Below are 13846 nucleotides of genomic sequence, written 5' to 3' on the forward strand. Positions count from 1 at the left end.
CCTTCCAGAGTGTACAGTGGACGCTAATGTTTTTGTAACTGTTTACCGAATCAAACTCAAAGTAATGTCAGTACACACTTAAAACGCTGCGTGGTCGTACTCTCTCCTGCACTCCATATTATGCATCGTTGATCTGCACAGGTGTCTGTTGCTGCCACGGACGTCGCACACTCATACATCATTTGAGACACTCTCGCAAGCAAAATCACGGTTTAGTAACGCAGTAACACAGCGTGCTTACAGGAAAGTAACAGTAATCCAATTACTTTACTCATTACTTCAAAAAAGTAATCAGATTATGTGTTACTGCCCATCTCTGGTGACGAATAAGAGCCAAACCTCATGGATGACAAAAGAGAAAAAGAACACTTGAGCCTTGGACACTGTAGACTCCTCACCTGAAAACTGCAGAAATTAAAATGTAAAAAAAATTATATTTACATCAAGTAATTTCTCATTTTGAATACGCTCCTGTTTCTTATCCCACGTCTGTTTACTGTTTTTCCAACCTGCAGAAGTAGACGATGGACCTAATAACATCCCCGTAATAACATCAATAGAACATCATTAGAAAATGAACTTCAACCATTTTTAAAAAGTAATTAAAATATTTTTATCTGATACAGGCAATGCAGAAACTGAGCAGCTGCAGGACAGTTAATAGCTACCGCTAACCGTCCACCTCTGACCCTGTACACAATGTACAGTTCAAACTTAGCGTTTTCACTCATAAAGTACATGTAGAAGTGGTCAGAAGCTCACAATAACTCTTAACTGAGTCACTCTGACAATAAACTAGAGGTCTGAGAGAAACCAAAAGTTGCTGCAGAGCCTCTCAGCTGCTCTTTTTGCTGTTGTGTTAACACAAACTTCAGATGTTTGTGATGTTCATAAACATACGCTTTCTCTCTGCGTGCAGTTTTATCCAAAAAGACTCAGAAATAATTCATGCTAGCGCCGCACTGTCAGTTGTTTTTATTTATGCTTCACTGAGAGGCTATCAAGCTTGACACTGGATATTTTAGGAACCTGTTTTCTTTCCTAACAGGGATCTCAGCCATGACGTTAAAAAAAAGGAAGAATAACTTGGAATCGAGCCGACTGCGAGCACAGCAGTAGTAAATTAACTGTAGATCATTTACATTATAAACTTGGGCTGTAAATGCATAACAAAAATGGTTTTAATCCAGGCGTGACTCATCTTCAGATTTCACCACTACTTTCAGGCACGCTGTAAAGAGGCATTTAACAGGCATTATTACATTTGAAAAAGGCAATAAAAGACAGATAAACAACAATAAATCCCACATCTAGAACTCCATGTGTCCAAACGCCTGCTTTCATAACTCATAACCTTGAACTCTGAAGTAAAAGCACTCTGAAGTATGCGAGTGACCAATCAACATATTACACACAATGTAATTACTTCAGTGTATTTCCCAGAATATGCTGCCTTAAACACGCTACTGTAATTTTATCATAACATCCAGAGTTCAAAGGAGCGGCAGGATGACAGGCACACTTAACAGATGAGTGTTGTGCTGCTGCGTTAGTTTATAGAGATGAGGATATACGCTATATTTATAAATTTGGCCTCAGTGGTTTCCAAAACTTGCCAGAAAACAGCAGAAGATGAACTGCGAGCTCTGACAGAGCAAAGTCCGTGCACGTCTCTGTGACAGTGTTTTCATGTGAGTGGAAACGAAAGCAAAATAATGATCAGCATTTATATAAAATTAAGTTAAAGATGCCAAATGACAAATCAGATCTGCTTCTGCAGATGCTTACAGTGATTTTTCACTTGTTGGGCAACTCCGTCATCTGGTTCAAATGAACCAAAAACAGAAGCGGTGCTGAAGGGGGGTTGGGGTGGCATCGACCCATACATATTACTGAACGTGTACGCAGTGTGTTGTGTTCCTGTTGCACTTTTAGTGACCAGTGGAGTCCAGATTGGAAATGCAGTTTGCTGATAAGCTCAATGATAACAAAGAAAACGTGTCGCTGTTTTCCAGCAACATTTACGATCAGTTATTGATTAGTGGAGCTCAAATAAGTGATTAACTTTGTATGGCTCCTTCACTAAAATGCTGTTTTCTAACTTTTATTTTATATATTTGAGAGTTTTTTGTCACATAGTGTTTATTTCTTCTTGACTGTCAGCTTTTATCTCAGTATTTCTTTTGGTAATTTTTTTTAAGAAATTGACCTGATTTTACCCTTTACATATATCTCTTAAATTTACCATTTTTTCATACATTTGCCTGTTTTATTTCCTGTAAATGTGTGAAAAATACTGTCAATTTGTAAAGTTTTTTTTCTTATGATAAATTTAACTGCCTAATTTATTTATTTATTCTTTTCTAAATCTGACATTTTTTTTTTATAGTAAATCTGTTTGCAGATTTTTTTTCTTCCTCCCATCATTGCCAAATGCTTGCTGAGGGGACTGTCTGTTCATTGGGTCTTTCTCTGTACAGTATAAAACACCTTCAGATTACTTTTTCTTTTGCTGAAACGGTGCTTTATGAGTAAACTGTTGAGTACAGTTTTAATGTACCTGTATTTTAAGTAATTTGACACCTTTCTACTTCAACTACACCCGATTTTGGATGCAGATATGGTTCTTGGTACTGTATACCGTACATACCAACTTTAGTTACCTATTATTATTTGTATAACTCCACTAATACACTGAATTGGTGAAGTTATATTATTAAAATAAAACCGTATATCGGTATATAAGAAATTCATAATTAATTTCAAAACAATTAGAGTGATGTACATACTGATAAATCAAAATATAGGATTCACTAAAATTGCATGTATTAATCTGAATAAAGACTGTTAAACTTTAACTACATTTTGATGATAAAACTTTAGCATTTTCACCAATTTTTTTTTTCACCTTTGAGGGTTATCAGGAAAGGTGGAAGAGAGCAGGGGAAGGGCAAAATTCCCAGCTTGTAGCATAGTGGTCACCTCCTTAACCTGGAGAGTTATACTGGTGTACGTACAAAGTATTTAATGTACTACTTTCTGTAAACACAGCACAGAGCTGCACATGAACCTGAAAATCAATGACATCCATCAGTCAGTCCATCGAACCAGATCCGACTCATCTCTTTGCCATGATGACTGCTTGAGAATCCTGACAGGTACCAATCTGCAGATCTATCTCACACTCCAGCTTTCCATCACTTGTGACTCCCAGATTCCATGACGCTTGAACTCTCTCGCCTTGGTGCAGCTTTCTGTAGGAGACCCAATGTTTTCTACCTGCCCTTCCCAAACCATGTTTTCTTGAAAACGCCCCGGCGAGATATATGACACATCAGGGATTTTGCACAGTGCGTGTACGGCATCTGGATTTAGGAGGCCTAATAGTTTCCAGAAAGCATCAGTGCTCACCCTCCTCCAGTCACTCGGTGCGGTGTGGCTAAATACACGCTGTATGTCTGCACATTCACCCTGACACATGCGACACATTAATCACATGTAATCAACAGTCGGGTCTCCCCTCTGTCAGCACTGTGGAAGCGTCTGCCCGCTGCCCTCGGCGTGAGCGCGCCTCGACGCTCCGCGCGCACGAGCAGCCCTGTTTGTTTGTGTTGAGCGATTGGAAATGGCGGAGAGCAGAGACCAAAGCGATAACTCGGGCTAGCAAAAGCAAGTGCGCCGTCATTGAAACGCAGAAACCTTTCGCAAGTGGTTCTCGGAGTTACTTACGGTTTGCTGCTGCTGACGGGACACAAGTCGCACGCGAGGTGAGCGGATTTTCGGAGCGAGGTTTGGATTTAGCGGAGCTACTTAGCTGGCTAAGCTAACCGTGCTAGCAACCTGGCGTTAGCTGGCTCAGAGTGGTGTGTGTGTGATTTTAAGCACGCAGGCTTGTTTGTCAACATAAGCTGACGTTAAATTGATAGCGAGCCAGCTAACATACAACTCCCCCGGTCACCCATCTTAACCTGAGTGTGTTTATAACATGGTGGCCACAGTTAAGCGCAGATTTATCTGTGCAAAGTGAGAGTGGATAAAAAAGTCAGACATCTGACCATCCTGGTCGCCAGCAAGCTGCAAGTTAAGCTGGTCAGCCAAGTTAGCTAACTGGCTTGCTTTGCACACAGTCTAAACTGACTCTTTTGTTTGCCTGGGAATTAATCAGCCAGCGTGAAGCAAGGTCTCAGTGTTTGCAAGCTGAACGGACGGCTGAACAGGTAAGCATCGCCGTGAATGCATGACATGTCATCCCTACAAACCCTGACTCAAGTGGCTGCAGCAGCGCAGGGTGCGCTCAGGGCCTCCAAACTTGCCTGACTCATTTTTGGTTTTTCCACATAACGTTACTAAATTTCACAGACACCATCTTCTCAGCGGGATTTATAACGTGCAAGGCTCCGCGGAGCTTTTTCTTTCACTCCTTTTCCCCTCCTCCTTCACTCCCCCGCCACCTGCAAAGAAACGAGATCAGGCAGGTCTTATGTAATATGGTAGAGCCGGCCTCAAGGTGTCGCTATGGTTCATTCAGGCCAGATTCACAAATCAGCGTGGCTTACAGGCTTTGATGGTGGGCGTGTCCGACAATTGGCGGTATCCATTGTCATAGCAGCAGCACTTAGCCAGGCTAGCTGCGTGTTAGCATAGACAATATAAACATGTCTGCCTGTCACGGCAGTTCGTGAAATAGTCACAGCCCTTTAATCCACTGACTTTTTGTTTCTGGCTATGAACTTTCCTTGGACTCGTGTCACGTTAGTGAGCACAAAATCCACGTTTTCCAGAGGGAATAAGTCCACATATGGAGGCTGTTGGAAGAGGGTTGGTGGTGGAGTTGATCATTTTGGCCTTATACTTGATCTCTGTTTACACATTTGCTTTGCAAACAGAGGTTGGTGGTTGAATTCCAGCTGTGGACACAAATGGATTGTGTCAGGAAAAGCAGTCTGTTTAAAGTTGTGCCAAATGAAATGTGGTACTGTGAACTGTACTGTTAGGTAAATTATAATAATTTTCAATTATAACGCAGCTATTGCTCTGTTTTCAGGGGTGAATGTGGAAGGTATACATGCTGCAGACATGAGCAAATGTGCAAATTTGTGTGACTGAATATGAGGAAACTTTTTCTCACTATTTAGCTTGCATTCTTTCCGATGACCAACAGGGGATGACTTCTTTTCTTGTCTGCCATATATCTGCATGTCCTCCTTCTGTACATCTATGAATCTTCTCTTTGCTCTTGTCCAAAACTCTGTCTACACTGTGGTAGAACAGTTTGCTTCCGTTTTACCTGGTCTACTGCATGCACAATATTCCTACTTTCCTGCTATCCATCATATCAGCCAGGTCTCACCCTTTAAGTGTAAGGACTGTGACTGATACAGTCCCTACTCTTACTTCCACACTCCTGCTTTTCCTTCTCTCTTGCTGCCTCCTAACATGCCTTCCCCCTCTATTCTCCCTTTGTTTTTAGCCAACAGCAGCACAGTTTTCACTGGCATTGCGTTGGCCAACAGCACCGGAGGTGGTTGTTGTTAACCCTGGGACCCAACCGATCCGTCATGACAATCTTATTCTTGATGGTCCATGTGTTTAATTGAGAAATAATTTTACACCAGAGGCTTTTCCTGATATATTCCTCCTCATTAATCTGGCCTTGGGACCAGCAGTAGGAGTACACTGGCTTGTGCCAGTGTCAGGTTTCAAGGTTTCAACAGGGGAGTGACTGGTTTCCAAATGACTTATAAATGTTAATGTTTATATAGAAGTTTAAATGCCTTGAGTTCCCTTGCTCTGTGACCTCAGTAAGCACTTTACTGGTAAACTTCCTTGGTTCGGTTGCTTGTTTCATATTGACTAAAATAAGTTAATTTTATACTTTATAGTCAAATAAAGAGTCAGAAAATAGGATTGTATTCTCAGTGGCGAGTGCATCACAGTCATATCCACCCCTTGCTGTTCATGTCAGGTTTCAAAACATCAACGTGTCGACATGCCATTCATCATAGGATTTCACTAACCTGTGGATGGGCCCATATTTATACTTTCAATGCTTGTTATGCTTGTTTCTATGCTTGATCGACTTCTCATTCATTTTGATTGCCTGAAACATGTGCCAGTACTTGAAAAGTTTAACTAAATGAGCACTGAAGCCTGAAGCCTTTGTTTACCTGTAACTTGTGCCTTGAATCTTGTGCAGAACCTCAAAGTGTCTATAATGTCGGTTATAGCTGTGTGGTGTCATCAGGTGCAATTTCAAAAATGTGTGTAACAGCTAGTAATTTAGGTTACTCTTGCATGTATTTGTGTTGTAGTTGGTCCTTTGTGTTAAACCAAGTGTTTAAGTCAAAAGACTAGCAGTGAAAACTGTTCTCTTCAGCTGTTTGATGTGCTTTTCATATGTAGTTTTAAATCATTGATGTTGTTCTTCCCCTTCATTGTAAACTCCATCAACTTTTTCGCCAGTCAGCGTCTTACCTGTGCTTATTGTTACAACATGCAAATAGACATGCACTATAATTCCACTTCAGAGTACAGCTTAACCCAATATTATGTGGCACAAGGCTGAGAACTTAAACTCTTTGGAGTTCGGTTTCATGTGGAGCTCTTGTGAGATCATGAGGATGAATAGGGTCCTATGGAGCTGTAGCCCAAAAAATGTAAATTTAATGAAGCAAACATTTTTTGTGAAATACTTTCCTTAAATACTAGGGATGTCACAACACCATGAGCTGCTTCACAGCATCCAGTATTTTGGTTTCAGACATGAAGTGAGAAGCAGAGAATTTCCCCTTCAACCAGCTGCTTTCTATACACACATGGTCTGTTGTAGTTTAACTGCCTTTAACTAATTCTGGCTTTTAGTTATTGTTTGGACAATGATGCCATTGATGGAGTGTGTCCTGTCGTAAATCCTTAACTGACCAGTCATCATGCATATAATCAATTCTAGTGTTTTTCGGGAAAAAACAAAGGTCATAAGTGTTGTTTTATTTTGGTTTGGACACATTATCAGTACTCTGTGGGGGTGTTTTTTTTCTAGAAGCACGTGTAAATGATTAGTTTACCTATTTAGCTCCTTATACTCCTTGCAAGATGATCCCTGCTGTGCCTCCAGCTGAACTGAAGCCAGTTTTTGTACTTATTAATTAACCCTTTACAGCTGATCGGAGCGGGCACGCTCTGTTTTGCGTAACTATTTTTAAATCCCGGTAGCTCTGCAACCAAGTAAGCTAGCGCAATAATTTTTTTTGCATATGAAACTGGAGGAGTTGTACTTACATCTGATGCCATCAGCTTGTCCTAGGTCACAGTTTCCTTCCACATATAGCTTTGCAAAAACTGCATAAAAATCACTTGCAGCAACAAAAACATGATATTCCAGAAACACGCTTCGCCGATCCATCAGCTGTTTGTAACACTTCCTACGTCCATCAGCGCGAACTATCACATGACCGCATGACCTGCCCGAAACCGGAAGTGACGTCATTTTGCGGAAATGTAGTTTTTTACGATCGGGGCCTTATGAGCTTGTGTTTTACTTATGTGTTTTAAAAAGTTATGTTTGACTTTATGACTTTCTGTGTCGTTTCTGGGATGCTTAAGACTCATATTGCACTGCTGGAAATAGTTTATTTTGATGCATATGCTGTTATTTTGCAAATTTGCACTATAATATTTATTTTCGTTTTTCCTGCAGTATATAAAAATTGGTGTATTTCAAAAATAAAACTATGAAGACACTCAAAATAAATTTCCTGTGGTGGGAAACTAGTTTGTGTAACTTTTTTGTATTTACAGTTTTGAGGGATGAGCCTCTTAAATTTCTCTAACTAGAAATATATGTTAAAAAAACAAAAACGATTTTCAATTTTTTTGTAGTTTATTGCACTTTTTTGCAATTTATGTAATTACTATGCACCTAATGCAGACATATTATTAAAATTTGGGCTATAATGGTTGTATTGATGTATAGCAACTTGAAATGCTCCCAAAAATGGCTCCACAGCATGTAAAAATATAATATAAGCTCTGGCGAACTTGGTTCTATGGTAGGTCTTAAAGGGTTAATGGGATTGGAATGTCATTTGGAAATGAGATCGCACATAAGTATGAATCGAGATCGCGATTTTCTAACGATTAATCGTGCAGCCCTAGTTAGGGTTATGCGCACCATTGTGAGCAGAGGTGCGCATTTGGAAATTGAATTGGCAGTCTTTGACTTCCTCGCCTCTGTCAGTGCACCCCAGGGTGGCTGTGGCTACAATGTAGCTTGCCATCATCAGTGTGTGATTGTGTGTGTGAATGGGTGGATGACTGGATATGTAAAGTGCTTTGGGGTCCTTAGGGACTAGTAAAGCGCTATATAAATACAGGCCATTTACCATTTACCATTCCATACACTTGACTACAAAGCAAAAACATTTCAGCTAAAAATATAGATTTTAAGTAGCTTCAAACATAATATGATGCTTAATGGGGGGAAATACTGCCAAGTTGATATATTCTACAAGGGGTCAGCTGTACATTGATCTCTAATTCAAACTGATCCTTGGGATGCTGCAGGTTTGTCTTCATGGGCACAGCTTCACACTTGCTTGAAATTTAATTATGATCAAAATACAAAGAGTTAATTATTGTGATGTATTTCCACTAAACTTGTTCCCAGAATTGTCTCTGATTATTCCAATTTTCACCAAAGTTTCACGCATTTCCAGGCATTCACAGTTTCACACGGGGAGCTGTGATATGATGCTGCATTTATATCGTGTTTAATCTGTTTGGATGTTGTTAACACTCCTAGTAAAAAACTGAAGGCAGCTTGTTTGATAGTTATTTATTTTCAAATGGATATTCTTACGGTGAATAAACCTTAAGGCTAAGCTGATGTTGCTGATCATTTACTGATTACCTTAAATATTAGGATTACAATAGGCTGCTCATAAATTCTATTTGAGCTTTATTAATACTTTGAAATTTGACCTTTTATTGCAATGGTAACTGACAAATGGTGTTTAAACAGTCATCTAAATTGTGCCTTAAGAGTTCTGTCTTTGATATGTAAACAGAAGTCTGTGATAAGAGGGCTGAATTGGGCTTTGCTCCTTGAGTGTAAATCTGTTTTACATGCAGGGGAGGCAATGGATATTTCCATAGATCCCAAGTTAACAAGTTAAAGTTTTCCAGTTGACTGTTTTCAGACACAAAATGCAAGAAAATGCAAAGCAGCTGCCGTGACTCAAGGGCTTATTATGCATAGGCTTTAAGAATTAAGCTGTTTTTTTTCTTGTAGCCTGAGATCTTATGCTTACCAAGGTGTATTTGTCAGATTACTTTTCTCCAAATCCTAAAATAATATCTTTGTAAGCTTTTGCAGGTATTTTTAGGGGAAAATCATTTGATTTTTCTTATCATGCATGGAGCAATTGACTACTTTGTTTTTGCTTGAGTGTGCTCAGTGATAGCTGCTAATCTGTTTGTGTAGTACGTGTAGTATTGCTGCTGCAGACTTTGTCTTGTTCTAAGTGAAAGCATTGTAACTGTGCTTCATTTGACCGAGATGTAGCCCACATAAGTATACGGAGTTCAGCGTAGGCCTCAGTTATTCAGCTCGAGGTCTCTGAGTGTGGCACCAGCATGGCAGCACATTAAACCCAACAAGATTGTCAAAACAAAACGAGGCTGGAAGTAGCGAATTTCACTATTATTGTTTTGCAGCGTTTAAGAAAAACAAACAAAAAACATCAAAACTAATATTTAAATAATGGATAGACTTTGTTTACAGCTTAGAGGCAGCGAAAAGATATAGATAATAACCACTGTTTTTCCTGGTTTAAAGAGAACCTCTTTTTGGTGACATATAAGCTCAGTTGGTCATACAGTAAACGTACAGTAAAGGCAATCGATGAGAGTTACTTGTTTAACAGAAGTCTATGGATTTTCCTGCCCATTAGATAAACAGCCCAGTCATCCACACCTTTATAGGGGACATGAAACGCTGTACATATAAAGGCTAATTTACACCATTGAGCTCTGCTCTTAAAAACTGTTTTAAAAACATGTTTCGTGCCATCTTCTGTCAGTATGGAACATGTGTCATGTGCTTGGTTGGTTGCAGCTAATAGACTTAGATTAGTTTATTATAGCTACCTAGAGACAGCATTGATACTGAAGAGGAAAATAACGACACTAAAATTAAAAATCAGTTTAAGGGGATCGCATTTGTGCTGCCCCAGACTGCAGCAATGAGTTTTATGTACTGTCCACTGTTCTGTCTGTCTCTGTAGCAGTAAGTGGCTGTTTGGCTAGCTGCATTTAAATGGGAAAATCTAGCTATGTTGGGGTTTTTAAAGCACTTAATATGAACGGTGTGGAGGAGAGCCTGTTTGAGCCAGGTGACATGCCAAAGCATGGCATCAGGTCAGATGTTAAAATACAAAGTACAAATGCCCTGAAGTCTGTAAGATGTGGTAGTTCATAAGAGAAAATGTTTCTTTGCAGTTTTGAGCTATTTGACTGGAGATTTATTATCATAATACTGCAATTTGTTGACTTTTTTGAGGGTTGCTTTGTTTTACTTTCAGAGTGGCAGGGATCAGGTTGAAATGGTCCATTGGGGCGTATTTTGCCTATGTGTTCGTGAGTGCATGTGTTTATTGATACTGGGATGCCTGTGAGTCATGCAGTTGTATTGTATTACCTGGTCTGAACTTCTTAAATCTGGTCTACACATACACTCCATATTCTGGTAATTATAAACAAACTGAAACTAATAAACACATGCATAGGGCTGGGCCGTATCATACCGTTCACGGTAATACCGGTGTAATGTTGGGCAACGATAAGAAAATGAAATATGGCCATAGAATATGGGTAAAACACGCATGCGCAGTGCCTTTGTTTTCATACGCACATGGCGGCGACGCAGAATGAGAAGGGCGAAAGCGAATTGTTGAATGAAACTGATGAACCAGAATTGGTTTGTAAAAATGCTGCAACTTCAGTGGTGTGGAACTGGTTTGGCTTTCGTCCGTCAGATACACAACAAAGCACTATTTCTGGTAGCGCATGCTAGCGGACTGTCGTTATTACCGTTTTTTGGAAAATACGACACACTTAAAATCAATCCTTTGATTTTTCTGAAAATCGACAGTGCCCCTTATAATCCCGTGTGCCTTATGTATGAATTCTGGTTGTGTTTACTGACCTCGAAACGATTTTATGTCGTACACGGCACTCGAAAATCTGTCAAATGTTTTAGTACGACTTTGCTAAGCTATGAACCCGCACCACTTGATGGATTGTCGGAGCATTACGGCTATCGTAGGCAGGAGCCTCGCGGAGTGATACGTACTGTGCTTCAACATAACATTACTGTATTGTGTGTGTATAACCTCTTTTTAAGTTTTGTGGATATCATACATGGTTATGCTGAGGATATGTCGGCCAATTTCCACTAGAAATGCCTTTTGGTTAAACCTTCAGCAAGGAGTTTGCATTTGCACTGTTAATTTTGTATATAACTTTAATGCACATAAAAAAGCTGCTTGTTTAAGTGAAAATACATTGATGGGTTTTTTTTTGTTTTTTTTTGCACTAATAAAGTTATATCGTGACAAATATTTTTGGTCATATCGCTCTGCTCTACACATGCACTGAGAGTAGAAAACTCATCCAAAGAAGCGAACTGGAACTCAGCTGAAAAGAATACATGAAAAGTAAATAAAACATGGACAAACACAATTATTAGATCTCTGCCGTGCGGTGATATACCAAAAGCTCAGTAATTACATTTGAAAGAGAGACTTAATGTAAACTGTAGATGTGTAAGCAGCTGATTTTACAAGAGGATAATCATATGCATTTAATACCGTTTTTCAGTTCCATTATTACGTTATGGCACAAGCAATGAAGCCTACCTAAGGATGAGCTACGTTTGAGGCATATTGTTGGGAGTGGGATCCCTCCTCCTCCTCCACACTCAGCTCTGCGTCTGTATGGAGAACAAGCAGCCATTTTAGCACTCAGCAGTGCTGCAGCCTGCCTGCCACTGTCACAGCTTTCTTCCTCTAATTAATGCTGTTTGTTTTGAAGCCCCCAGGATACCTGCAGCCAACCTGAGAAAATGCCACAGTGTGCTTTCACTTTGGGTCACATAGAAAACAATGCCTGATGATGATTGGTCTCTGTTGAGAGAGATCAGTGAGGGTCACCTGACTGCCACACTGATCTTATGGCTCAGCGTGTACATTAGTCAGTGTTTAGTGGTGTCATAAAGCTGCAGATTGGAACAGAAGTCTCTGACTGAATCTTGTTTGTGCATTTCCATAAAATTTGCACATAAACCATATTTAGCTGCTTTGATGAATAATGTGTAGTTTAATGGATGATTCAGTTCAGTCTTCTTTACTTTGTCCGTCTTTGTGTTTAACACAAAATCAGACAGAGAGTACTGACATTTAATTAGGTATACTCCTGTTCCTATTCAGCCTTGGCTTTGAGTACCTGTCAGAGTGTCAATCTGATACCAGTGTTTAGTTAATAAACTGTATTCCTCGCTGTCAGGAAGAGACGTGGGCGAACTGGGAAAACTTTCCTAACTTTGATAAATAAAAGTGAGAATTAATTACAAACAAAAATATTAATTTACTGAACCTATGTTAAGTAGTAGAATAAATTTCATGTTTTCCATCCGTCCATTTCCTTTTCTGTAAGATTTATGTAATAGATTTGATTCAGGGTCACGTTGGGGCCGGAGTCGATCCCAGCTGTGATGGTGCAAGGGGCAGGGTACACGGTAAACAGGTCACCAATCTGGACTAATACACAGACAGACAACCACGCCAATGGCTAATTTAGAATCACCAACTAACCTAACCCCATGCATGTCTTTGAACTGTGGGAGGAAGCCAGAGTACTCAGAGAACCCGCACAGTCACAGGGGAGAACATGCAAACTCCCTTAAACTGAAAGGCCTCAGGCTGGGTTAAAACCCAGGGCCTTCTTGCTATGAGGCACTCGGACATCTTTTAGTAAAGCAAAACTCAGTATTGTAGTTTTTCTACATAGTAACCACACAGTTACTGAATTTTAAAATGTATTTTTAAAGTACAGCAAATGTCTGTAGGTGCATGCAGCAGTTAAGACAGACCCAGGTGGTAGTGGGCTGCTGGATTTTAGTGAAGGTGTTCATATCTTCCTGAGGAGGCCTTGTAATAACGTCCTCTGTCTAGCACCATCATTGAATTGCATTTTTTAATTTAACTGTACTGGCATTCCCATCAACCACTGTGCTTTGTGGTAAGAGCTAATTACCAAATGCCAACACACCCATGACATACATGATAATTTAATAACACGATATTAAACCAGCTTGACACTGTAGCTGCCAACATCAATTATTTCTGACAGCATTTTCATTGCATTTCATCAAAGTACGACTGTGCTTTCACAGAACCCCAAAAGCTTTATATAGACTCCTGGTCAAAGTAGAGCAATTTAAAAGTAACCAGTAAAATCTTGCTGTAGATTGTACTGGTTACTTTTCTGTAACCAGTTTATCTTTCTACTGTGTGACTTAGTGCGGTGACTAAATAAGTCATCAGAGAACTACACTGTAGCGAATGGGAGGCCAGTGTAGTTCTGTGATGACTTGTTTAGTCACCGCACTAAGTCACACAGTTAAAAGATAAACTTGGAAGTCACTGCTACTACAGGGTATCTTTAAACCCTTCATATCCCCGACCAATTTAGAGTCACAGATTAACCCAGCTTTTATGTTTTTGGACTATGAGAGGACGCCAGAATACACGGAAACCCACGCATACACAGAAAGACCCTAACTGACCAG

The 13846-nt window shown here is 39.8% G+C and overlaps 1 protein-coding gene across 3 annotated transcripts in view; it reads left to right on the forward strand.

Moving 5' to 3' along the window:
* Positions 1 to 3539: 3539 nt before the first annotated feature.
* ncoa1 (nuclear receptor coactivator 1) overlaps positions 3540 to 13846 on the forward strand; it is an 89771-nt gene continuing 79464 nt past the window's right edge. The window contains exons 1-2 of one of the 3 annotated variants that reach the window (XM_026193785.1): positions 3540 to 3767; positions 4166 to 4217. The gene's annotated coding sequence lies outside the window, so the exon portion shown is untranslated. Of the gene's footprint in view, positions 4218 to 13846 lie in introns of all 3 variants that reach the window. The other 2 variants (XM_026193786.1, XM_026193784.1) reach the window with 2 other exon arrangements.

This window comes from Astatotilapia calliptera, chromosome 15, assembly GCF_900246225.1.
Source record: "Astatotilapia calliptera chromosome 15, fAstCal1.2, whole genome shotgun sequence".
NCBI classification, from domain to species: domain Eukaryota; kingdom Metazoa; phylum Chordata; class Actinopteri; order Cichliformes; family Cichlidae; genus Astatotilapia; species Astatotilapia calliptera.